Here is a 26,608-nt window from a genome sequence, read left to right as displayed (position 1 = left end):
AGACCTTTTGTCTTCTGGATGGGTTTAATTTATGGTTCACAAACCCTACAAATGCAATCAAAGATGGAGAGGCTTCTCGAGGGACAAGGTCTTATTCCTTTAGTGGTGGGATGCAGAATAAGGAGCATTAATTCACTGTTAGAGAAAAGGTATTCCGGGGATAGACACAAAATGCTGGAGTAACTCAGCGGGACAGGCAGCATCTCTGGAGCGAAAGAATGGGTGATGTTTCGGGTCGAAACCCTTCTTCAGGACTCGACCCGAAATGTCACATATTCCTTCTCTCCAAAGATGCTGCCTGTCCCACTGAGTTACTCCAGCATTTTAAATTTAAATTTAAATTTCTTTATTTATATAGCACATTTTTAGTCAACTTGCATTGACCCCAAAGTGCTTCACATAATTACATCCACACACACAGGCAAAGGTGGGTGAAGTGTCTTGCCCAAGGACACACACAGGCAAAGGGGGGTGAAGTGTCTTGCCCAAGGACACACACAGGCAAAGGGGGGTGAAGTGTCTTGCCCAAGGACACAACGACAGTATGCACTCCAAGCGGGATTCGAACCAGCTACCTTCCGGTTGCCAGCCGAACACTTAGCCCATTGTGCCATCTGTCGTCCCGCCATTTTGTGTCTATCTTCGATTTAAACCAGTATCTGCAGTTATTTCCTACACAGGAATCAGGGAAATAGACTAAGGGCCTGTCCCACAGTACGAGCTAATTCTAGAGTTCTCCCGAGTTTCCCCCTGATTCGGACTCGGAGAATTACGGTAATAGCCTCTCGTAGGTACTTGGGGCTCTCGTGGACATTTTTGAAAAAATGTTGAAAAATCTTCACGAGTTTACCGCGTTTCCCAAGTACCGGCCGTTAGCGTTACGAGCCGCTAAGAGACGTCCCGAGCTCCGATGTACACGCTACGTGCTAACCACGAGTTTGATTTTTTTTTCAAACTCGGGAGAGCTCGTGAATTACCTCATACAGTGGGACAGGCCCTTAAGAAACTAAACAACCTCTCCACAAGCTTGCGTTTTTATATATTCATGGGGTGTGGATATCATGCGCAATTTTTATCCATCTATAATTATCCATCCATAATAAGCAGCTAAGAATCAACCACCTTGATGATCTGGAGTCACATATATAGTCCAGATCAGGTCTCTTTATTGACATTATTGACTGTCAGTTGTATCATGGTTCTGTAACTGAATGAGTTTTGATTTTTGTAGTATCTGCTTTTTTAAAAGTTTAATGATTAATATTTAACTCCTCCAGCTGCTATGGTAGGAATCAAACTTGTGGCTCGAGATTAATGATCCAGAGCTCTGGCTTCTACTTCACCACCTTGACTACTGGTCTTCCAAACCAGGTGATTGATGGACAGGGTGGAGGACTCAGTGGGCCAAAGAGCCTGTTTCCATGCTGTATCTTTCAATGATTCAACCAATCTGCAACTTCTAGATAGTTACTGTAGAATGTTACATATTGTTCTCTGAGTATCTTTCCACCATGCTTATTAATCTGTCATTTGGCAGATGAGGAGTGTCTGGAACAGGATGGTAGATACGGAATGGATTTAGTCACCTGATACGGGATGGGTCTGGGAACAAGCAGTCTCTTATACAATGCTTATAGACTTCAATGAATGGAATTATGGGTTTCTCATGATTAATTAAATAATTGGATGGGCAAAGACTTCTGTATGCTACCTAAAGGGCCATTCTTCATATTCAAGAGCATAGGCAGTCATTGTAGACAAGAAGTGTGTGGGAAGGAACTGCAGATGCTGGTTTACACTGAAGATAGACATAAAATGCTGGAGTAGCTCAGCAGGACAGGCAGCAACTCTGGAGAGAAGGAATGGGTGGCATTTTGGGTCAAGACCCTTCTTCTGACTTCTCCAGTTTAAGGACAGGTCTTGGTTAGATACATCATCCATTCCTTCACTGCAGACAAGGAGTTTTCTCAGGCTTTTTGACATCTTATATCTTGTGAGGGCAAGAATTCCATCCATTGGTCCTTCTCTTGTTTGAGACTTGGCTGAGACCATTTCAAATCTAATAAAGATAACTGGAGAACTTTGGCTGAAAATGTACTGAAAGATATTGTATCTTGATGAGGAAGCTGCTTAACATAGTCAATTTGCAGAGAGATCTGGGGATGTAGTCAATATATTAAAAAAAAAACATTCTACTGGATCAGGGTTTCTAACTAAGATGGATAGGACATGTTTATAGGGATATGGACCAAATGCTGCAGGTGGGACTAGTGTAGCTGGGATGCTGGCTGGTGTGGGCAGGGTTGGGCTGAAGGTCCTATTTCTACACTGTATGACTCTATTTAAACTCGTTTTGACCAATTAATCACAGGATGAGCAAATTGATAAAGGCCTGCTTGGGAAAGGTGTGAATAATGAGGCCAGTCTCCTTCATCAATGAAATTTAAAGATTACAAAAAAAAAAGACCAATGTAGGAGGAAGTAGAATGATATGGCACAGAAAAACAAATGGGGGGGGGGGGGGGGCAGAAAAGATCTGAAGAGAAATTGGTAAATAATTTTTTTAAGAGTCGGAAGAAAATGAAACACAAACAGATGAGAATTGCGTACCAGTCTGAAGACGGGCCTCAACCCGAAACATCATCCATTCCTTCTCTCCAGAGATGCTGCCTGTCCCGCTCAGTTACTCCACCATTTTGTATCTATCTTATTAAATAATAATTTTGTAGTTAGAGGATTCAATTGTCACTGTTTCACTTGCTCCTTCCCCCAATGTGGACAGGTTGCGTTTGTATTGTAGGATCATACATCTCAGAACATTATAAAGGTGATTCTAATTAGATTCTAATTTTGTGTGGTTAGATTAATTGGCAATTAATGCAGGTGCAGTGAATTTGTGAAACTCAGAGGAGGGTTTAAGAGCAGTTGCTTTTTTCAGGAGACTATGGTGGAGGAATGTAAATTATCCAGAAATGTTTATGGGATTCCCAATGCCTCCGCCTTGCCACAAATTGCTGGATCACCCCCAATCCTTGGCTTTCCATCGGTCACTTTAGTTTCATTAATTTAATCATCTTGATGTGTTTTATGACTGTTGGCAGACCAATTTTCCTCTTGGGATAAATAAAGTTCTATCATATCGTAGTGTATCGTATCGTTATCATATCGTATCGTAGTGTATCGTATTGGTGTCGTATCGTATCTTAATTTAAACAGCACAGCTTATTACTTTGCTGTTTCCTCTTTCTAAGGAAAGAGCTTCAGCCTGTTCATTCTGTCCCATTGGCCATAATCTCTCAATTCTGCAAACATATTAACATTCCTTTCACTTGACAGAAATCAGTCTCAAAAGCGTGTTAATATTGTTGGCTTGCTAAAGCATAATTTATGTTCCTCTATCTGGCAGAATGCAATAATAGCCTATGTGTTCAGGAAATAATCCAATTCATAATCCAACCAAGAGGATAATGCGATGTTCTTATCTCACTTCCTCAGCACAGTTTGCGCAGTGGGCTTCCAATCGTAGGATGGCTATGAGCGCCACTGAAATTATTCATTTCACTGAAGCATCGGATGAGGCTGTGTTTTTGTCCTGGAGTGGGTTGTGATCAAACATTTACAGGCAAAACTTGTATCACTCAACCAAGTAATCAAGAATGTTTGGAAGAATCGGATATAATGCATCGGCAACAGCTCAAGGAAAACTTATGAGACTAATACTGGATTGGAGGCACAAGAGACTGCAAACGTTGGAATGTAGAGCAATAAACAAAACTCTGGAGGATGTCACCAGGTCATGCAACATCTGTAGAGGCTAATGGATGGTTAACGATTTGGTTCGAGACCCTATATGTCTTGATGTAAGGTTTCACCCAGAAACCGTGACCATCCCTTGTCTCCGGAGATGCTGCTTGACCTGCTGTGTTCCTCCAGAAATTTTTTTTCAATATCCGAATTGGGCAGGTTGACTTGTGAGGAAAGGTTAGACAGACTATGTTTGAATCCAATGGAGCTTAGAAGAGGGGTTTTGATTGAAACATATAAGATCCTGAAGGATTGAACATGGTGGATGTGATGAGGATTATTTTCACTTGCGGGGAAATCTCAGAGGTTATTGTTTAAAAATCAGAAGCCACCTACTTAAGACAGAGATGAGGCAAAAAAATATATATTTCAGAGGGTCATGAGTGTTTGGAACACTTGCACAAAAAGGGTTTAAAACAGTCTTAATCTTTTGAGGTGTATAGATATTTGATAAGCACGGTGACTCTGGATAGGAGGGAATACAATATAGAGGTTACAATTTGATCATACATGATACAATACAATACAATACAATTTATTGTCATTTGAGCCTCAGTGAGACTCAAATGAAATTCTGTTTCCACAGCCATACAAACAAAGACAATTCCTAGACATAGACACAATTTAATTCACACAGACATCCATCACTGGGATGTCAGGACTGTCTTATGAAGAAAGACTGGATAGACTTGGTTTATACTCTCTAGAATTTAGGAGATTGAGAGGGGATCTTATAGAAACTTACAAAATTCTTAAGGGGTTGGACAGGCTAGATGCAGGAAGATTGCTCCCGATGTTGGGGAAGTCCAGGACAAGGGGTCACAGCTTAAGGATAAGGGGGAAATCCTTTAAAACCGAGATGAGAAGAACTTTTTTCACACAGAGAGTGGTGAATCTCTGGAACTCTCTGCCACAGAGGGTAGTCAAGGCCAGTTCATTGGCTATATTTAAGAGGGAGTTAGATGTGGCCCTTGTGGCTAAGGGGATCAGAGGGTATGGAGAGAAGGCAGGTACGGGATACTGAGTTGGATGATCAGCCATGATCATATTGAATGGCGGTGCAGGCTCGAAGGGCCGAATGGCCTACTCCTGCACCTAATTTCTATGTTTCTATGTTTCTATCACAGTGAACCCACTGTGATGGAAGGCAAAGTCTTTTCTCTCCCCTGTTCTCCATGTCTCTCCCGATATCCAAGCCCCAGGCGGGCGATGATAAGTCCCACGGCCATTTTAGGCCGTGCCGGGCGATTTACGGCCCCGATCCCGGTCTAAAAGTCACAAAGTTGGAGCCCCCGGCGGGCGCTGGAATGTCCCACGGCCATGAAGCCGCGCCGGGCGATGTACGACCCCGCTCCGGGTCGTTCCAACCCCGCAACACGGGATGGAGAAGTCGCGTTGCGGGAGCTCCGGGAAGCGGTCTCTCTCTCCTTAGATCATATTAAATGGTGGAATAGACTTAATAGGCCAAGTAGCACATTCCTGCTCCTAATATGTAAGCTCATATATTCGTATCTGCATCAGGAAGTAAGGTAGTCAGTAGACACAAGAGGGTCTAAAGAAGGGTCTTGACCTGAAACGTCACCCATTCCTTCTCTCCAGAGATGCTGCTTGTCCGGCTGAGTTACTCCAGCACTTTGTGTCTATCTTCAGCATCTGCAGTTCTTTCAGACACAAGAGACTGCAGATGTTGGAACCATGAACAAAATACAAGCTGCATAAGATTCTCAATGGGTCAGGTAGCATCTGTGGTGGGAAATGGACAGATGACATTTTGGGTCAGGACCTTTCTTCACACTGACTCTCATAGGACTTTTGTCCCACAATTTGAGTCAGTCAGAAGCAACGTAGCCAACTGGCTTCTCTAGTCATGTATTGTAAACCATGGCTGAAAAGTGCCTTAACATTGTCCTGTCTTGATTCCCTGCCCTCTAACACTCTTGCCCAAGGGTTATTGAGATGGTGACACTGTTAGCTTTTACTTCACTTGGGAGCTGCTCTAAAAAAATAGTTACAATGGTAGAAGCTATGGTAGAAGGTTCAAAAGGGAACTGGGAAATTAAATAGAGATGATATAAAAGTACATGGCTAAAAGCAGGGAAATTAGACAATAGACCATAGGTGCAGAAGTGGGCCATTCAGCCCTTCGAGCCAGCACCGCCATTCAATATGATCATGGCTGATCATCCCCAATCAGTAAATTGGCTTAGCTGCAATTAAAGAGCAAGAAAGATTGAATAGCCACAGTACATTTTGTAGCTTAAAAATGTTGCGTGGATGAACAGGAGAAGTTGATCTGACATTACTCTGCTGGCGAGTACATTGTGACGATCAACCTGATAAATTTGAATGGTTTTGTACATGTTAGAAAATGAATAGAGAAAGGTTATTTTGTATTCATTCATGCGATATGCATATCACAAACCGTAACATGCATCCATCGACTATCCTATTTGTCCCTTGAGTTGAGTGGCTTGTAGCAACCATTAAAAATTAACCACATCAGTGGATCTGGATTACAGGCAGGCATGATCAGATAAGGATGACAGATTTCCTTTGCCAAGGAATATTTGTGAACCAGATGTGTTGTATGGTCTCTGCCGCTTTTCAATCCAAATTTATTTCATTTAAAATTCTTTGACTGGGGGTGTAAACACATATTCATTCATCAGTAGCCCAGGTCTCTGGATACAAGTCTGGTAACTCCACTACTATGTTCCCAATATACTTTCTGTTAATAACCCACACACTAAACATTTGTCTATTAAATTGTCAATAATTCATGACTCCAGACTTCTATTCCAATTACTTATCTTTTCCGAAACATCCTTGGCCCATTCACGGTTCCCTTAATCTCTTGATTTTGATCATCAAAACTCTGCCTCACTGAACTGCCGCTGGCAGTAGTTCTTCCTTTCTTTAACTGAGACACAATCAGCCGATCTCCCTAATAAATCCCCGGATGGTTGACTCCAGGTTACATTTCGAAGGATAAAATATCTTTTTATGACATCAACTATAATGCGTTGCAGGCTTTTGTCTTACTATTTGAGTGAGTCTATTTGTTCCTGGTACTGAGTGCACTTTGTTCTGTGTTATTATTCACAACTGAATTATATTTTTGCGGAAAGATCAGTAAAGAAAGCGAGCGTTCACCCATCATACCTGCGTTGACTCTTTGAGAGCTATCCAATTAAACTCTCCATTGTTCTCTCCCCACGGCCTCAGAAATGTTTGTAACTATGTAACCATTTCTCTTTTGAAGGTTATTATTAAATCAGCTTCCATTGCCTTTACAATGAGGACTGCACATCCCACTTCATAACAAGTCACAGCATTTACAAAAGTTCTCCATTGGTTCTGCTGTCGATTGCCTGCACTTAATTATTTTTCATTGTGTGATTGCATAAAATCCTTGCCCCAGTTTTTAAACTGTGCTTTGGTGAATTTTAAACAAAATTTGACGTTTAAGAATTCCTTTCACCCAACACAGAAGATCCATTTTATTCACTTCCAATCTTGCGTTTTCGAAGGTAATTCTGACCTTTTGTGAAACTGTTTAACAAGTGATAGTGAATTGGAAGCCAGGCTTAAATCTATCCTGGATTTTTTTTTGCAACACACACCATATGCCATGTCTCAAATTACTCATATCGTGTTCTCAAAATATTCTAGCCTGCATTTGAATTTGCATAAATCAATATTTACTGATACTATCTCCCGACGGAACCTGAACCATAGTGGACCATTCACTCACCAGAATATTGTTTCCGCGGTTTAATATAATTTTCTTTGTGCAGGCTGTGACCCTGGTTTCACTGCTACGGAAAAGGTGAAACAACTTAGCATGGTCAGCATTAACTAGTCCCTTTGAAGTCTCAGGAACACCAACCAGAGTTGAACTTACCCTTTAATTTTCTCATGAGAACATGGCACTTATGACATAAGTGTTTGCCATAATCCAATTGCTTTCTTGTATCCCAATCAATAAATGCAAATTTTCTTCATGAAGTCCAGTGGCAAAAACTGTACTCAGCCAGAGACTGAGATTAAGGGAAGTAAGCCCAGTCTGAAGAAGGGTCTCGACCCGAAACGTCACCCATTCCTTCTCTGCAGAGATGCTGCCTGGCCCGCTGAGTTACTCCAGCAATTTGTGTCTATCTTCAGCAATTTCATAAACTGAAGACCAGGAACTGATAGCTGAGACATGAAGAGGGTGAATGTAAGTTTCAACTGAATGCTTATACAAGGCGATCATATAGAATGCTGTGTTTGGGGTCTGATTAAGACTTTTCCTCAGTTTAATGACACTTTGAGACTGAAAGTGTTTAAGAAGGAACTGCAGATGCTGGAAAATCGAAGGCACACAAAAATGCTGGAGAAACTCAGCGGGTGCAGCAGCATCTATGGAGCGAAGGAGATAGGCAACGTTTCGGCCCGAAACGTTGCCTATCTCCTTCGCTCCATAGATGCTGCTGCACCCGCTGAGTTTCTCCAGCATTTTTGTGTACCTTTTGAGACTGAAATGTTGATAGTGGGATCTGATGCAGAATGTAAATTGTTGAAATCCTTGAAATTCTTGCCGTCAAGTTCAAAGGTTGCGTTAGAGTACAAGCTGTTGGAGGCTGAAGTTGAGTGCACCATTTTCCATGAGAGAAAAATTGCCAAAGCAGAATGATTTCTCAGAGAATAATTTTTGCACTGTTGAATGATTGCCAACCAAAAAAAGACTGTCCATAAGGAATTGATTGTCAGGGAACAATTTACTCTGTCTCGCAAGGAACAATAATATCTAAGAGCAGACTTGTCGGTCAGAAATTGTTTATCGTTGAATGATTGTCATTAGGGAACGATCATCAGAGAATGGTTGTCCATTAGAGATCGAATGATTGTCAAAAACTAGCTTCAAACGATTTACAACTACAAAAAAAGTATCTATATGTGAACGGTTGTCTACGATAGAATGATTTACAATCAGAGACCAGTTTATGAATTGGAGAATGATATTCCAATGGTGAATGAGAAATTCTCTCTCAGAGAATGATTCTCTCAGAGAATGAGAGGAATTGGCTATTAGAATTTGTACATCAACAATTTACTATCAGATCTGTTTACTGTTAGAGATCAATTTTTCATCCGGGATCGATTGTCTAAAAGAGATTGATTGACTAACAGAAAAGGTTTGTCATCAAATAAAGAATGTCTAACCGGAAATTGACTAAGGGAGATCCAATGAATGTTAGAAATTGTGCATCAGAGAACAACTGAGCCTTAGAAATTGTCTATTGGACAGGAGTTGTCTATTACCGCATAATTTACAATCAAACTGTAGTCCAACAGGGAACGGTTCTCAATCAGAGAATTACCTGTACCTATTGTCAGACAAGGATTGTCTATCACAGTAAAATTCTCCACTAGGGAGCAAAGCAAATTCATACAGCTTGCCAGAGTTATCTTAACAAACACAGATACCAGACGCAGAGATCAGTGTAGTGAACCTTCATAAGATAGAAAAGGGACTAGATATCAGAACGATTTTGCTAACAGGAATTTATTAATCACTAATTTTTTCTAAAGCTGTGAGATTTAAAATGTTACACTTAGTTATCGACAGGTTGTCTTTGAATGTGTCCACTCACTCGACAGAGGTGGGTAGTAAATCCCTGGCTTGGAATTCCTTTGGTGATATCTGTACAAATGTTTTCCATAGAATGAATGCTCCGACTGTCTGTAACGGCAGAGCAGCAATTGGACTGAGATGCACTAACTGTAAATCCAACAGTGGTGACAGGAATAAAGCCAGTTAAACAAATCACATGGGACATAAGTTGCTTTTCTCAACCTTGTGACTGTAATTGCCTGAGAAGAAAATACCATTCCGCTCAAAACAACAGCTACATTTGCTCCAGAAAGTTCTTAAAGTGAAAGATTTCAAAAGTTCTATTTGGCTGGATGCTGTAAACGAACTCAGAGGAACCGTGCTATACATACATGCAATCCACCCATCCCATCCAAGAGGCTGCATAGCCTGGGGCTTTGTACTCTGGAGTGTAGGAGGCTGAGGAGTGACCTTAAAGAGGTATATATAAACACATGAGAAGGGTAGATAAGGTGATTTATCACAGTCTTCTAGACTAAGGAATCTAAAACTAAAGGGCATGAATTTACGATGAGTGGGAAAGATTTAATAGGGATCTCAACAGCAAATGTTTCACATGGAGGATGGTGGGTGTGTGGAGTGAACGGCCAGAAGTGGCAAAGACAAGTGCAATAGCAATTACAATGTTCAAAGGACCATTTAGACAGGTACATGGATAGAAAAGGTTTAGGGGGACATGCGCCAAATACAAGCAAATGTGTCTAGCTCATGTAGCAGCATGGATGACATGGACAAGTGGGTCTGAAGGGCATGTTTTCATATATATATATATCGCACTATAAAACAGCAAAAATGCTTTCCTGTTTGTTCAGGAAAGAACTGCAGTTGCTGGTTTAAACCAAAAGATTGACAGAAAAAGCTGGAGAGACGTCACCCATTCCTTCTCTCCAGAGATGCTGCCTGTCCCGCTGAGTGACCAGCTTTATGTCTATCCTATTTGTTCTCTGTTCCCCCAATTGTTATGTGTTTTCCGTTCAAATATTTTTTCACTCTCCTCTTCAGAAAATTGTAAAATCAAACAAGTTGATGGGGCAGGAGGTGATAATCTAACCCATTTTGGACCCGTTTTGGAGAAAGTAGGTGTTTTCAGACAGGGCGGCAGGGTGGTTGAGCATTGTAGCTGCTGCCTTACAGTACTTTCACCACCAGAGACCCAGTCCTAACTGGCAAGAGTCAAGTCAAGAGTCTTTTATTGTCATATGTCCTGGACAGGACAATGAAATTCTTACTTGCTGCAGCACCACAGAATATGTGAATATGTAAACATCGTACATAATGGGGGAAAAAAAGAAAAAGTTCAATAAATAACAAATATAGTGCAAATAACAAATAATAATATAGTCTTTTGCAGTTCAGAGCTCAGAGCTTATTTGTTGTGTTTAATAGCCTGATGGCTGTGGGGAAGAAGCTGTTCCCGAACCTGGACGTTGCAGTCTTCAGGCTCCTGTACCTTCTTCCTGATGGCAGTGGTGAGATAAGTGTGTGGCCAGGATGGTGTGGGTCCTTGATGAGTTTGGCTGCCTTTTTGAGGCAGCGACTGCGATAGATCCCTTCGACGGTGGGGAGGTCAAAGCCGGTGATGGACTGGGCAGTGGTCACAACTTTTTGTAGTCTTTTTCGCTCCTGGACGTTCAAGTTGCCAAACCAGGCCACGATGCAACCAGTCAGAATGCTCTCTACCGTGCACCTGTAGAAGTTTAGGAGAATCCTCTTCGACTTGCCGAATCTCCGTAATCATCTCAGGAAGTAGAGTCGCTGATGTGCCTTCTTTACAATTGCATCGGTGTGCTGGGTCCAGGAAAGATGTGACCCCTGGTTCAGGAGCCGTCAACATTGGGAACATTTTTCCTGCACCTAGCCCGTCCAATCCCTTAAGAATCTTTTTTGTTTCCATAAGATTCCCTCTCATCCTTCTAAATTCCAGTGAATATAAGCCCAGTCAATCCATTCTTTCAGGAGGAGGAGGGTTCCTTCAATACCATCTTAATATTGTCCTAAAAAAATGATCTTATTTACAGTGGGAAAAAGACAAGGGTGGCAAAGACTTAGCACAAGGACGAGGGACCAAATGGCCCTTCCTTTGTTTGTATAATTCAGAGATTTTATAACTCTCGTAAATGTCAGCACAGTTTATAATGAGCCAATTCAACACCGTGCAATTAGTATTGGATATTGAAATAACCTTTATCCACTTTCCACTGATGAGATTGCTACATATTGGTTACTTCTTTCCCAGTTAAAAAGCTGACCTTTCTTTCGTACGAGGAAGACTAACAAGCTGACACTGGGACAGACATGCCTGTTTTACTATGTAAAACTGATGTGAATGAGTTACTCAGCAATGTACGATTAAATAGACGACCAAGTCAAGGAAGAGGATGCGTGGCGCTTCAAAACCATGCTCATTCATTCATGGTCCCCACACATACTAGTCAGTCTTAACCTTGGGTAATTCATCTCCGCTAAATGCCACTGCCAATCAGCATAAAGTGGTGAGGACATAAAAGGGATGCAAGGCTGAGAATAGTGTCAAGGGATCTTTGTTCCAAACTAGGCTCTAATTGCCCTGAGGGGGTTTGTTGGAAATATATTGACAGGACTTTATTCTGCATTTAACCCAGGCCGTATCAATCTTGGGAGCGTTTGCAACAGTGATGTAGCTGGAGATTTGCGCTGCACCTAAACTATGGTCATTTGCCTTAAAAATGTTTCAATGTAAATTTAATTTATATCCAACCTCCCTTCCATTTACTCCATTTAGACCTCACTCTGCCTCGGCAAGGCCAGCAGCATAATCAAGGACGAGTCGCACCTCTTCTCCCCTCTCCCATCAGGCAAAAGGTACTGAAGTGTGAAAACGCACACCTCCAGATTCGGGGACAGTTTCTTCCCAGCTGTTACCAGGCAACTGAACCATCCTGCCACAACCAGAGAGCAGTCCTGAACTACTATCTACCTCTTTGGTGACCCGAGGGCTTCCCTTCATCGGACTTTGCTGGCTTTACCTTGCACTAAACATTATTCCCTTATCACACTGTAAATGGATCGATTGTAATCATGTGTTATCTTTCTGCTGACTGGTTAGCATGCAACAAAAAAAATGTTCACAGTACCTTGGTACACATGACAATAAACTAAACTGAAACTGAACTGAAACAGTTTTCTGTACCTACTTTGGCAACCGTTGATGAACAACATGTAACAAAGTTTGCTTTGCATATAACTTGTGCTCCACCCACCCAGTCTATATTCATATTTGATGTGGAGGAGGATTTATTTCTGGATCTAACCTGTGTGTGTTTGATGAACGAGTACAAATGGATTTTTTACGCTACATTTAACCTGTCCTATTCTGATGCAGGAGTATCTGATACTTATGACTAGAGTCAGGGGTATTAATAACACTATCAATGTGGTGTTATATTAATATATCACAGCGCTATTTATTGACAGTTCGGACAAGTATAAAAGATCCTGTGGATCTACTCGGAGATAGTGAGGGTGTTTCAGTTCTCTTCAATCAACAACATTATGAGGAAATGTGGACATTCATCTCATTTCTTTCCACGGGACTTTTATGGTTTTTTCTTACCTGCCTTTCAGCAATGCGTAGAACTACAGTAGTGGCTCGCAAATATATTTGTCCAGTCACTTTTCAGAGATATTTGCGCTTTCTGCTTCCATCCCACTCTGAACATTCCATTCTCCATTCTAATTACTAATTGTTAATAAGAGAGTTTACCAGAATGCTACTTGGATTACATGCTATTAGCTATGAAGAAGGTTTGGACAAACTTGGGTTGTGTTCTCCAGAGCATAGTTGGAAACGTTAAAGGGTAGCGGTCATAGATTTCAGATGAGAGGGACAAAGCTCAAAGGAGATGTGCAAGCAAACGTTGTTTTACTCAGAGAATGATGGGTGCCTATTACACAGATGGTGAAGGCAGATACGATAGTGGCATTTAAGAACCTGAGACAGTCAAAATTGATCCAGGAGATTGCATATACCAGATATTAATTATAATGGCTTATAATTTTTTCATGACGCATTAACTCTCCTAGCCAGGAAGTGGCCACGTCTCCAATACTGACCTGCAATGAAAATATGGCAATTGAAAAAGTTAAGTTCAGTTCAGAAGCTTGTTTGTCATCCAAGAAAGTGGAACTCCCACTGGTGAAACTGGGAGGTTTGCATTGATCTAGAGGGTCGAGCAGGCTTATTGAATGGAAGTAGACAGAAGACTCAGTAGAGAGAAGAGGTATAGTTACCTGGCAGGGGAGAGACCGTGATCAAAAAGGCAGTTCTCCCAGGACGCGGCTATCCCATTGCACTTCGGGTGTGCTGACGCCTGCAATGTCCCCAAATGCAGGATACTCAACCGCAACATTTGTGGTAGTGGGGGACTGCGTTCGCACTCAAAAACAAACAGAAACTGGCGGCACGGTGATGCAGTGGTAGAGTTGCTGCCTTACTGCGCTTGCAGCGCCGGAGACCCGGGTTCGAACCCGACTATGGGTGCTGTCTGTACGGAGTTTGTACGTCTCCCAGTGACCGCGTGGGTTTTCTCCGAGATCTTGGGTTTCCTCCAACGCTCCAAAGATGTACAAGTATGTAGATAAATTAGCTTGGTAAATGCAAAAATTGCCCCTAGTGTGTGTCGGATAGTATTAATGTGCGGGGATCGCTGTTCGGCGCGGACCCGGTGGGCCGAAGGGCCGGTTTCTGTGCTGTATCTCTAAACTACACTAAACTAAACCAGAGATAATAAAATATAAAAACAATGGGCACATTCCTGTCGTCAAAATGATTCTTGGTTTGGGTCCAAAACCATAATATTTTGAGAGCGCAGAGATGTCATATTGTGATAGAGAATCTCAAGGTGTTTAACAATATGAAGAAATGAAAAAACTGAATTGCTAATAAATCAGGGGTACATCAAGAATGTTCATTTGGGAGTTAGTTTACCATGAGTCTACGAGGGATTCTCTAGTGAATGTCTAGCCTTTCTCAATAGTAATGTCCCACCAGCCCCTACCATAGGTTTTGTTAATAGAATATACTAATTCATTCATTCCATTTTTAATATTTACATTTTTTTTACTATATTAGATATAAATAATTGGTTTTATGAAAACAACAAGGAGATAAATTGCCTGAAAACTTCTCTTTTTTGTTAAAATGGGTAAGAAACTATTGACCCAGGCAGCAGGCGTGAAGTGAGCAGTTCTGCTACACATTGAATGACATGGGATTTTATTTAACCTCAAACACAGACACTCTGGCACGTACCACTCTTGCACAATGGTTTGAATTGTCAGCAATTTATTTGAAATGTTATTGCTTGGTCTTTGGATGTGCCTGTAGCACACATCATTTTGACTCCTGAGCAAGCAAACTGTGCAATGAGCCTAGGGCTGACCCAGTGCAGCTCCGAGCATTCAATGGGCTGCTGATTCCTTCCCACCTCCCTTGCCCCAGGTAAAATTCACAACTTTAAGTTCACAGTGAACTTTAATCACGGTGGCGCAGCGGTAGAGTTGATGCCTTGTAGCATCGGAGATCCAGGTTTGATCCCGATTACGGGTTCTGGCTGTGCGGAGTTTGTACATTCTCCCCGTGACAGCGTGGGTTTTCTCCGAGATCTTCGGTTTCCACCTACACTCCAAAGACGGTTTGTAGGTAAATTGGCTCGATATAAGTGAAGATTGTCCCTAGTGTATGTCGGATAGTGTTATTGCACGGGGATCGCTGGTCATAGAAACATAGAAACATAGAAAATAGGTGCAGGAGTAGGCCATTCGGCCCTTCGAGCCTGCACCGCCATTCAATATGACCATGGCTGATCATCCAACTCAGTATCCTGTACCTGCCTTCTCTCCATACCCCCTGATCCCTTTAGCCACAAGGGCCACATCTAACTCCCTCTTAAATATAGCCAATGAACTGGCCTCAACTACCTTCTGTGGCAGAGAATTCCACAGATTCGCCACTCTCTGTGTGAAAAATGTTTTCCTCATCTCGGTCCTAAAAGATTTCCCCCTTATCCTTAAACTGTGACCCCTTGTTCTGGACTTCCCCAACATCGGGAGCAATCTTCCTGCATCTAGGTCGGTGCGGACTTGGTGGGCCAAAGGGCATGTTTCCACGGTCTTCTTATTGAGTCCACACACAAGATTAGAAGTTTTTCAGCCAGAGCTGAACACACTTCTTGGCATCTGCATACAATGTTGTCTGTCTTGTCGCTTCTTGTGCTTCTTGTGCGTGGTGGTGGAAAGATTGGTGGAAACAGGGCCGCGATGTGAAAGCTCTTTCCTTGAACCCGTTTCCGCGGTGTATCTCTAAACTAAACTTGGCTCCGTGCTATGCCTTTCTAGTCCCCCTCACTGACAAGCAAATGGCCTTATCCAGAGATGCCAATCTTCCACGATTTTCCTGGAGTCACCAAGAATGCCTTGGAAAATTAGTCTCCTGGATTACCGAGAGCAAACGCGGGAGAATTAATGTCATTAGAGTTTTAAGTGAAGGTAGCATTTTTTTACCAAATTATTTAATAGTTATTGAAACTTTGGAGTTGAGGAGAAATGTTGTTTAACCAAGCTGGGCGATTCAAGGCAAGAGGTCGCACTGCAGGAACATGGTTAACCAGAGCTGGTAACACCAGGGGTGACTACATGATCATCTATCTTCATCTATTACCACCCCCACTAAAACCTTCTCTTCCCAGGTATGGATAGATGAGAATGTTCTGAATGGGGAAGGCAAGAAACAGGAAAGGCAATGTATTCATCGTCATGTGTCTAATCCGCCATTCATTTAGTTCATGGCTGACCTGCACCTTGACTAGTTAATTTGGATTGGGAGTTTTCCATCAGAAAGAGGATTTCCTCAAAGTTGCCCGACATCTTTCTATTTTCACATGTATTCTAAATCATATATATTAAAAAAGTATGCAATCTTTCTTGGACTTGAACAGATTGGGCGAGCGGGCACAGTAGTGGCAGATGGAATATAGTGTAGCAAAGTGTGGAGTCATACATTTTGCTAGTAGGAATAAAGGCATAGACTATTTTACAAATGGGGAGAGAATCCAGAAATCGGAGGTGCAAAAAGACTTAGTGCAGGATTCCCAAAGAGTTAATCTGCAAGTCGAATCGGTGGTAAAGAAAGCAAACTCAATGCTCTAGCATTTATTTCAAGAGGGCTTGTACCCAGAAACAGGGATGTATTGTTGAGGCTTTATAAGGTGCTAGTAAGGCCGCATTTGGAAAATTGTGAGCAATTTTGGGCACCATATGTGAGAAAGGATATGCTGGCTCTGGAGAGGGTCCAGAGGAGGTTTACAAGAATGATCCCAGCACTGAGTAGGTTAACCTATGATGAGCGTTTGTCAGCTCTGGACCTGTACATGCTGGAGTTTAGAAGAATGACCGGGGACTTCATTGAAACAAACAGAATAGTGAAAGGCTTGGATATAATGGATGTGGAGAGGATGTTTCCGATTAAAGGTCATTCTTTTAGGAAGGAGATGAAGAGAAATCTCTTTAGTCAGAGGGTGGTAGATCTGTGGGATTCTTTGCCATCGAAGGCTGTGGAGACCACATCAGTGGATTTTTTAAGGCAGAGATAGATAGATTCTTGATTACTACAGGTGTCAGAGATTATTGGGAAAAGGCAGGAGAATTAGGTTAGGAAGAATATGTTGATCAGCCATGATTGAATGGCAGAGTAGACCTGATAGGCGAATGGCCTAATTCTACTCCTATTCTTTGTGACCTTATGACCTCTAAAATTCCACCAAAATAAAGTTAGAGTGGTTTATTGTGTTCATCTACGTACATAACATCTACGGGCTTATGTCGTGAGTCATCAAATCTGCAGCCTTGTACTGCCACGTGACCATCTAGTGGCTAACAATAAGACACACACCCAGGTCTGATCACCCTACGGTGGGCCTGCCTCGACTGAGGGCGTCTTGTGATAAAAGGCCAAAATACCCAGTGACGTTGAGGTACACAACTGAAGTTGAGGTACACCACTCTAACTTTACTTTGGTGGAATTGAAGATGTGTCTGATTGGTAGCAAATTCACCTAGTGGTCATACCCAAGAATGTCAATTGTAATGCAATGTTAGGGATTGTAACATCCAGTCCTACTAATCAATCTACGGGCTTATGTCATGTCATCAAATCTGCAGCCTTGGTAGGTTCTCACGCACTTGCTAATTCTTTTTTTCCTCTGTTTCCCATTACTTTTTCTTCTTCTTATAATTTGTTAAGCTCTCTTTTGAACAATGTATTGATTCTGCCTCACTTGTCATTTGCAATGAAGCATCCATTGTTTCGTGGGCTCTTAAATAAGATGACAGAAGATTACAAACCAAAACTGGCTTAATTTGCAGTGGAATAATATGCGGGCTCTATGAAAAATACAGCGCAATGGGAAGAATGTTTCCTCTGGCAGCTCCTATGGACCTAATGGGTGACTCCGTCTGTGCTGTATCAGCTCAGTGAATGATCCACGATGCTCTTCTATAAGTTGACTATGATCTAACTGAATGTTGTAGCAGCCTGCGTTAATTAACTGAAAGGCTTGGATAGAGTGGATGTGGAGAGGATGTTTCCACTAGTGGGAGAGTCTAGGCCCAGAGGTCACAGCCTCAGAATTAAAGGACATTCATTTAGGAAGGAGATAAGGAGGAATTTCCTTCGTCAGAAGGTGGTGAATCTGTGGAATTCATTGCCACAGAAGGATGTGGAGGCCACGTCAATGGATATTTTTAAGGCAGAGATAGATAGATTCTTGATTAGTACCGCTGTCAGGGGTTACGGGGAGAAGGCAGGAGAATGGGGTTAAGAGGGGAATATAGATCAAAGGTTCAAAGGTTTCTTTAGTAGTCACATACACCTAGGTGGAGTGAAATTCTTGTTGCCAATGCAGACATAAAAAAAAGAATACAAACATGACAATAATAAATCTGCCCAGAGAGTTCACCTCCACTGTTGTGACTGCAGCCTATATCCCTCCTGATGCTAATGCCAAGCTTGCAATGAAGGAGCTGCATACTGCCATTAGCAATCAACAGACGCACAACCCCGAGGCAGCCTTCATTGTTGCGGGTGACTTCAATCACTCTAACCTGAAGACTGTACTCCCCAAATTCCACCAACATGTCTCCTTCCCCACTAGAATAGACAAGACACTGGACAAAGTCTACACCAACATGGCTGAAGCTTACAAAGCCATCCCCCTCCCCCACCTTGGTCAGTCTGATCACGTCTCATTGTTCCTGCTCCCTAAGTACTCCCCACTCATCAGACGGGTTAAACCAACTGTGAGGACAGTTAAAGTCTGGTCAGAGGAAGCGGACTCCACACTTCAGCAGTGTTTTGGAAACACTGACTGGAAGGCGTTTGCAGCCCAGGCCACCCTTGACTCCCACACGGACATTGATTCCTACACATCCTCTGTTCTGGACTTTATAAACTCCACCATCAATAGTGTCACCTCCCTCAAACGGGAGACCATATTCCCGAATCAGAAGCCATGGATGAACAGCGAGGTCAGGCTACTGCTGAAAGCACGGGACACCGCTTTCAGGTCAGGCGATGCTCGAGCCTACAGTTCAGCCAGGGCTAACCTGAAGAGGGGCATCAAGAAGGCCAAGCACTGCCATAAGCTCAGGATTGAGGAGCACTTCAACAACAACTCCGACCCCCGACGCATGTGGCAAGGCATCCAGGCCATCACGGACTACAGACCCTCCAACACCACCCCCACATCCAGCGACGCCTCCTTCCTTGAGGAGCTTAACCACTTCTATGGCCGCTTCGACAGGGACAATCTAGAGACAGCCATCAAGGCTGTGCTACCTGCCGATCGCCAACCCCTCACACTCACCCCCTACGACATATTCGTGACACTGAGTAGGACTAATGCACGTAAAGCTGCTGGCCCTGACGGCATCCCCGGGCGCGTGCTCAGGGCCTGTGCTGCGCAGCTGACAGACGTCTGGACTGACATCTTCAACCTGTCACTTGCCCAAGCAGTTGTCCCCACGTGCCTTAAAACCACCTCCATCATGCCAGTGCCAAAACACTCCACTGCGGCAAGCCTCAACGACTTCCGCCCAGTTGCACTTACCCCCATCATCACCAAGCGCTTCGAGAGGCTGGTCCTGGCACACCTCAAAAGCTGCCTGCCCCCCACACTGGATCCCTATCGGTTTGCCTGCCGCAAGAACGGGAGTACGGAGGATGCCATCTCAATGGCACTTCACTCCGCCCTCTCCCACCTCGACAACAGAGACACTTACGTAAGAATGCTGTTCATCGATTACAGCTCAGCATTCAACACCATTATACCATCAAAACTGATCACCAAACTCGGTAACCTGGGCATCGACCCCTCCCTCTGCAACTGGATACTGGACTTTCTAACCAACAGACCCCAGTCTGTTAGGTTAGACAAGCACACCTCTTCAACCCTCACCCTGAACACCGGCGTTCCACAGGGCTGTGTGCTGGGCCCCCTCCTCTACTCCCTCTTCACCTACGACTGCACACCTGTACATGGTACTAACACCATCATCAAGTATGCAGATGATGCAACGGTGATTGGCCTCATCAGCAACAACGATGAGTCGGCCTATAGGGAGGAGGTCCAGCTCCTAGCAGCATGGTGCGCTGACAACAACCTGGCCCTTAACTCCAAGAAGACCAAGGAGCTCATTGTAGACTTCAGGAAGTCCAGGGGCGGCACGCACACCCCCATCCACATTAACGGGACGGAGGTGGAACGTGTTTCTAGCTTCAGGTTCCTGGGAGTCAACATCTCCGATGACCTCTCTTGGACCCACAATACCTCAACTCTGATCAAGAAGGCTCACCAGCGTCTCTTCTTCCTGAGGAGACTGAAGAAGGTCCATCTGTCTCCTCAGATCCTGGTGAACTTCTACCGCTGCACCATCGAGAGCATCCTTACCAACTGCATCACAGTGTGGTGTGGCGGCTGCTCTGTCTCCGACCGGAAGGCATTGCAGAGGGTGGTGAAAATTGCCCAACGCATCACCGGTTCCTCGCTCCCCTCCATTGAGTCTGTCCAAAGCAAGCGTTGTCTGCGGAGGGCGCTCAGCATCGCCAAGGACTGCTCTCGCCCCAACCATGGACTGTTTGCCCTCCTACCATCCGGGAGGCGCTACGGGTCTCTCCGTTGCCGAGCCAGCAGGTCCAGGAACGGCTTCTTCCCGGCGGCTGTCACTCTGCTCAGCAGCGTGCCTCGGTGGCTGCCAGTCACCCCCCCACCCCCCGGACACTTATTATCACTTATTATTATTTATTCAAATCATTTGCTATGTCGCTCTTCCAGGGAGATGCTAAATGCATTTCGTTGTCTCTGTACTGTACACTGACAATGACAATTAAAATTGAATCTGAATCTGAATCTGAATCTAAAGAACTTTAACATAAAAAAACATCCCCCCACAATGGATTCCATTATGAGGGATGATTGAATGCCGGAGTAGACCTGATGGGCTGAATGGCCTAATCTGCTCCTATCACTTATGAATTTATTTGAATGTGCGCCTCTCCTATCTTCAATTGCCTGAGAAGTAAGTTTGATTATTCTCCTGGACATAATTTAAGTAAAATAGAAAAAGATAAAAAATATCAACAAAAATGAAAATAGTTTGCGAATAAATATGTTTAAAGATTGATATTTCAATTCATATTTTACCCTTGTGTCAAGTTCCATCCAGTTGCGTTAAAAGGTGAATATTTGGTATCTGATGGACACAAGTCGTCAAGTCATTGAAGATGGACATCTTGGACATCTTATAGGGGGAGTATGGAGATGGGAGGTGCATTTAATGAAACCACTAAAATATGACTAATCAGAGTTGCCAAAAACCCTAGGAGGTAATGACCCGTATGTTATACACAGGTGCAGTAGACAGATTTATGAATTAGATCAGGTTATTCATACTAAGTCTACATTCTCTGCCATATTATGGTTGATAAACACTGGACATCAAAAGCGGATTAGGCCACCAGTCACAACATTGCTCATCTGTGAACCACCAACTTGTAAGCTCAACTCAGTCTAATGGGAAAAGTCACCATTGAACACTCCTCGAGAGCACTCAGTTCCTTAAATTCTTCCCTGTTATTCTGCTTAACGTTCCATGGATATGGTCCAATATTTTAATCTGATCCATCAGCAGAATGAGTTTTCTAGAAGCATTTGGCCTTTACATCATCCTTCACTTTCTTAAGGGTATAAATAATAAAATATCAAGGATGGTATGAGTTGCAGTATGTAATTTTGTTAACATTCATAGAAACATAGAAAAATAGGTGCAGGAGTAGGCCATTTGGCCCTTCGAGCCAGCACCACCATTCAATATGATCATGGCTGATCCTCTAAAATCAGTACCCCATTTACTACTTTTTCTCCATATCCCTTGATTCCTTTAGCCCTAGGAACTAAATCTAACTCCCTCTTGAAAACAACCAGTGAATTGGCTGTTTGAATTGGCAGAGAATTCCACAGATTCACAACTCTCTGGGTGGAAATTTTTTTCCTCATCTCAGTCCTAAATGGCCTACACCTTATTCTTAAACTGAGACCCCTGGTTCTGGACTCCCTCAACATCAGGAACATTTTTCCTGCATATAGCCTGTCCAATCCTTTAAGAATTTTATATGTTGTTATAAGATCTCCTCTCATCCTTCTAAATTCCAGTGAATACAAGCCAAGTCGACCCATTCTTATTGAAAGTAATCAATTGATCTTTGTTGATCTTATGACATACTATACATGTCACTGCTTTGGATATGGGCAGCCGCCATTTTGGAATTAGACAAAACGAAGAAGACAACATTATATTGCCACGGGATTTGCAGTGAGAAATGAGGACCAGCTCAGATTCAGATTCAACTTTAATTGTCAATGTCAGTGTACAATACAGAGACAACGAAATGCAGTTAGCATCTCCCTGGATGAGCGACATAGAATATGATTTCAATAAATAAAACTATTTACATGTATACAGTCATAGTGTTTTTCCTGTGGGAGGAGTGTCCGGGGGGGGGGGGGTGATTGGCAGTCACCGAGGTACATTGTTGAGTAGAGTGACAGCCACAGGGAAGAAGCTGGTCCTGGACCTGCTGGTCCGGCAACAGAGAGACCTGTAGCGCCTCCCGGATGGTAGGAGGGTAAACAGTCCGTGGTTGGAGTGAGAGCAGTCCTTGGCGATGCTGAGCGCCCTCCGCAGACAACGCTTGCTTTGGACAGACTCAATTGAGGGGAGCGAGGAACCGGTGATGCGTTGGGCAATTTTCACCACCCTCTGCAGTGCTTTCCGGTCGGAGACAGAGCAGTTGCCATACCATACTGTGATACAGTTGGTAAGGATGCTCTCGATGGTGCAGCGGTAGAAGTTCACCAGAATCTGAGGAGACAGATGGACCTTCTTCAGTCTCCTCAGGAAGAAGAGACGCTGGTGAGCCTTCTTGACCAGAGTTGAGGTATTGTGGGTCCAAGAGAGGTCATCGGAGATGTTGACCCCCAGGAACCTGAAGCTGGAAACACGTTCCACCTCCGTCCCGTTGATGTGGATGGGGGTGTGCGTGCCGCCCCTAGACTTCCTGAAGTCTACAATGAGCTCCTTGGTCTTCTTGGGGTTAAGGGCCAGGTTGTTGTCAGCGCACCATGCTGCTAGGAGCTGGACCTCCTCCCTATAGGCCGACTCATCGTTGTTGCTGATGAGGCCAATCACCGTTGTATCATCTGCATACTTGATGATGGTGTTAGTACCATGTACAGGTGTGCAGTCGTAGGTGAAGAGGGAGTAGAGGAGGGGGCTCAGCACACAGCCCTGTGGAACGCCGGTGTTCAGGGTGAGGGTTGAAGAGTGTACTATCCGGTAGGCGGCGCGACTCTCGTCAGCAGCGGCCTCTGCAGTTCGTCTGCGTTTTTATTATTTTATGTCTATGTTTTTATGTAGTTTTTGTTATTTTTGTTGGGGTATGTGTGTGGGGGGGTGGGGGTGGTGTGGGGGGGTTGGGGGTAACTTTTAAATCTCTCCCTGCACGGGAGACCCGACCTTTTCTTTGTCGGGTCTCCGTTGTCGTTGGGGCTGCAACGAGGAGCGGCCTCCAACAGGAAGACCGGGGGCTCTGGTGCCGACTACTCACCTCACCGTCGCGGAGCTGGCCAAGTCCAGAGCGGGTGGAGCTGTGGTGGACGCTGCTGCGACCCGACCCCCGGAGATTCGGTGGCTGCAACTGCGGGTTTGGCGGACGGCACCGGGAGCCCGCGGGTCCCTGGAGGGAGACCGCTTTTCAGGGCTTTCGCAACGGCGACTTCTCCCGCCCGAGTTGCGGGGTTGAAGAGCACCTGGAGCGGGGCCTTACAGCACTGCCCCGCGCGGCTTGGAATGGCGGCGGGTCTCTGCGAGCGCACGCCGGGGGCTCTAACATCAAGAACCCGGTGTGCGACCTTGCATCACCCGGCGTGGCTTTAATGGCCACGGGACAATCGCCATCGCCCGCCGGGGGCTTTGACTTTGACTCTGACATCGGGGGGGAGAGTGCAGTGGAGAGAGAAGTTTTTTTGGCCTTCCATCACAGCAATGTGATGTATGTTTATGTAAATTATGTTGTGTCTTGGGTCTATTTCTTTGTAATGTATGGCTGCAGAAACGGCATTTCGTTTGGACCTCAAGGGGTCCAAATGACAATAAATTGAATTGTATTGTATTGTATAATTGTATTGTATTGTCTAACCTAACAGACTGGGGCCTGTTGGTTAGAAAGTCCAGTATCCAGTTGCAGAGTGAGGGGTCGATGCCCAGGTCACCGAGTTTGGTGATCAGTTTAGAGGGTATAATGGTGTTGAATGCTGAGCTGTAATCGATGAACAGCATTCTTACGTAAGTGTCTCTGTTGTCGAGGTGGGAGAGGGCGGAGTGAAGTGCCGTTGAGATGGCATCCTCCGTACTCCTGTTCTTGTGGTAGGCAAACTGATAGGGATCCAATGTGGGGGGTAGGCAGCCTTTGAGGTGTGCCAGGACCAGCCTCTCGAAGCACTTGGTGATGATGGGAGTAAGTGCAACTGGGCGGAAGTCGTTGAGGCTTGCCGCAGTGGAGTGTTTTGGCACCGGCACGATGGAGGTGGTTTTAAGGCACGTGGGGACAACTGCTTGGGCAAGTGACAGGTTGAAGATGTCAGTCCAGACGTCTGTCAGCTGCGCAGCACAGGCCCTGAGGACACGCCCGGGGATGCCGTCAGGGCCAGCTGCCTTACGTGCATTAGTCCTACTCAGTAGGGGGTGAGTGTGAGGGGTTGGTGATCAGCAGGGAGCACAGCCTTGATGGCTGTCTCTAGATTGTCCCTGTCGAAGTGGCCATAGAAGTGGTTAAGCTCCTCAAGGAAGGAGGCGTCGCTGGATGTGGGGGTGGTGTTGGAGGGTCTATAGTCCGTGATGGCCTGGATGCCTTGCCACATGCGTCGGGGGTCGGAGTTGTTGTTGAAGTGCTCCTCAATCCTGAGCTTATGGCAGTGCTTGGCCTTCTTGATGCCCCTCCTCAGATTAGCCCTGGATGAACTGTAGGCTTGAGCATCGCCTGACCTGAAAGCGGTGTCCCGTGCTTTCAGCAGTAGCCTGACCTCGCTGTTCATCCATGGCTTCTGATTCGGGAATATGGTCACCCGTTTGAGGGAGGTGACACTATTGATGGTGGAGTTTATAAAGTCCAGAACAGAGGATGTGTAGGAATCAATGTCCGTGTGGGAGTCAAGGGTGGCCTGGGCTGCAAACGCCTTCCAGTCAGTGTTTACAAAACACTGCTGAAGTGTGGAGTCCGCTTCCTCTGACCAGACTTTAACTGTCCTCACAGTGGGTTTAACCCGTCTGATGAGTGGGGAGTACTTAGGGAGCAGGAACAATGAGAGGTGATCAGACTGACCAAGGTGGGGGAGGGGGACGGCTTTGTAAGCTTCAGCCATGTTAGTATAGACATTGTCCAGTGTCTTGTCTACTCTAGTGGGGAAGGAGACATGTTGGTGGAATTTGGGGAGTACAGTCTTCAGGTTAGAATGATTGAAGTCACCCGCAACAATGAAGGCTGCCTTGGTGTTGTGAGTCTGTTGTTTGCTAATGGCAGTATGCAGCTCTTTCATTGCAAGCTTGGCATTAGCATCAGGAGGGATATAGGCTGCAGTCACAACAGTGGAGGTAAACTCTCTGGGCAGATAGAACGGTCTGCATCTAACCAAGAGGAACTCAAGGTTAGCTGAGCAGTGACTCTCGATGATGGTGGAGTCCGTGCACCATGCTTTATTTACATAAATGCACAGACCCCCACCTCTGGTCTTACTGGAGTCTGTTGTCCTGTCCGCTCGGAGTAAATGCTATCACTGTTATAATGGAGGAAGGGTCTGAAAAAGGGTCTCGACCCGAAACATCATCCATTCCTTCTCTCCAGACTGTTGCCTGACCCGCTGAGTTACTCCAAAATGTTGTGTCTATCTTCACTGTTATAACTTTACAACTGACTGCAATTTCCAAACCAAGCATATCTTCAGATAAATACAACCAACTCAAGGTTTGTTTCAGTGCTTCTCTGCTCCTCCACAAGGTGTGGTGTTTGTGGCCTTTGTCGGCATAATGTGCGGAAGTCAACGAATTGTTAAAAACCAAACTATATAATCCCTCTCGTTTTGTTTTTAAACCTGAAGATATTGTGCTTTCTTTTACATGAGATGTAACTGAGATATTAATGTCCTAGTAAAGAATTATTACTTCAAGCAACCTTTCTGCCCCACCGCAAAAAAACTATGGATACTTGATGTATAATTACAAAAAAAGTAGTTTATATAGTTTTTCATCTTACAGTTTACATTTATTTGTGCTGTAATCTATAATTTGTGGCCCAGGAAATATTGAAAATGTGAGATAAAACTGGGTATTTTGTAGTCAGTGTGAAATCCTCGGTGCGATTGGCTGTTTAAATCAGCTTGAAGACGTTGTCACTGAATCCTTTGGAACCCAAGTCAAAGAGCATGTGATGTCAGGAAAAGGGAAATTTACACAAGAGGTCACAAATTCAATTCCTGGTCCAAGACGCTTGTGGATCATTTCCTT

At 44.2% G+C, this 26,608-nt stretch overlaps 1 protein-coding gene and 1 non-coding gene across 3 annotated transcripts in view; both read left to right on the top strand.

Annotated features, from left to right (window-relative positions):
* LOC116986713 (chemokine-like protein TAFA-2) overlaps nucleotides 1-26,608 on the top strand; it is a 111,952-nt gene that overhangs the window by 5,416 nt on the left and 79,928 nt on the right. The gene's annotated exons all lie outside the window — the stretch shown is intronic.
* On the top strand, nucleotides 13,722-13,881 carry LOC116987121. Its single transcript, XR_004415653.1, has one exon. It is a non-coding gene; the product is annotated as a U1 spliceosomal RNA (small nuclear RNA).

Source organism: Amblyraja radiata, chromosome 24, assembly GCF_010909765.2.
Source record: "Amblyraja radiata isolate CabotCenter1 chromosome 24, sAmbRad1.1.pri, whole genome shotgun sequence".
NCBI classification, from domain to species: domain Eukaryota; kingdom Metazoa; phylum Chordata; class Chondrichthyes; order Rajiformes; family Rajidae; genus Amblyraja; species Amblyraja radiata.
This window is presented reverse-complemented; position numbering and strand designations above follow the sequence as displayed.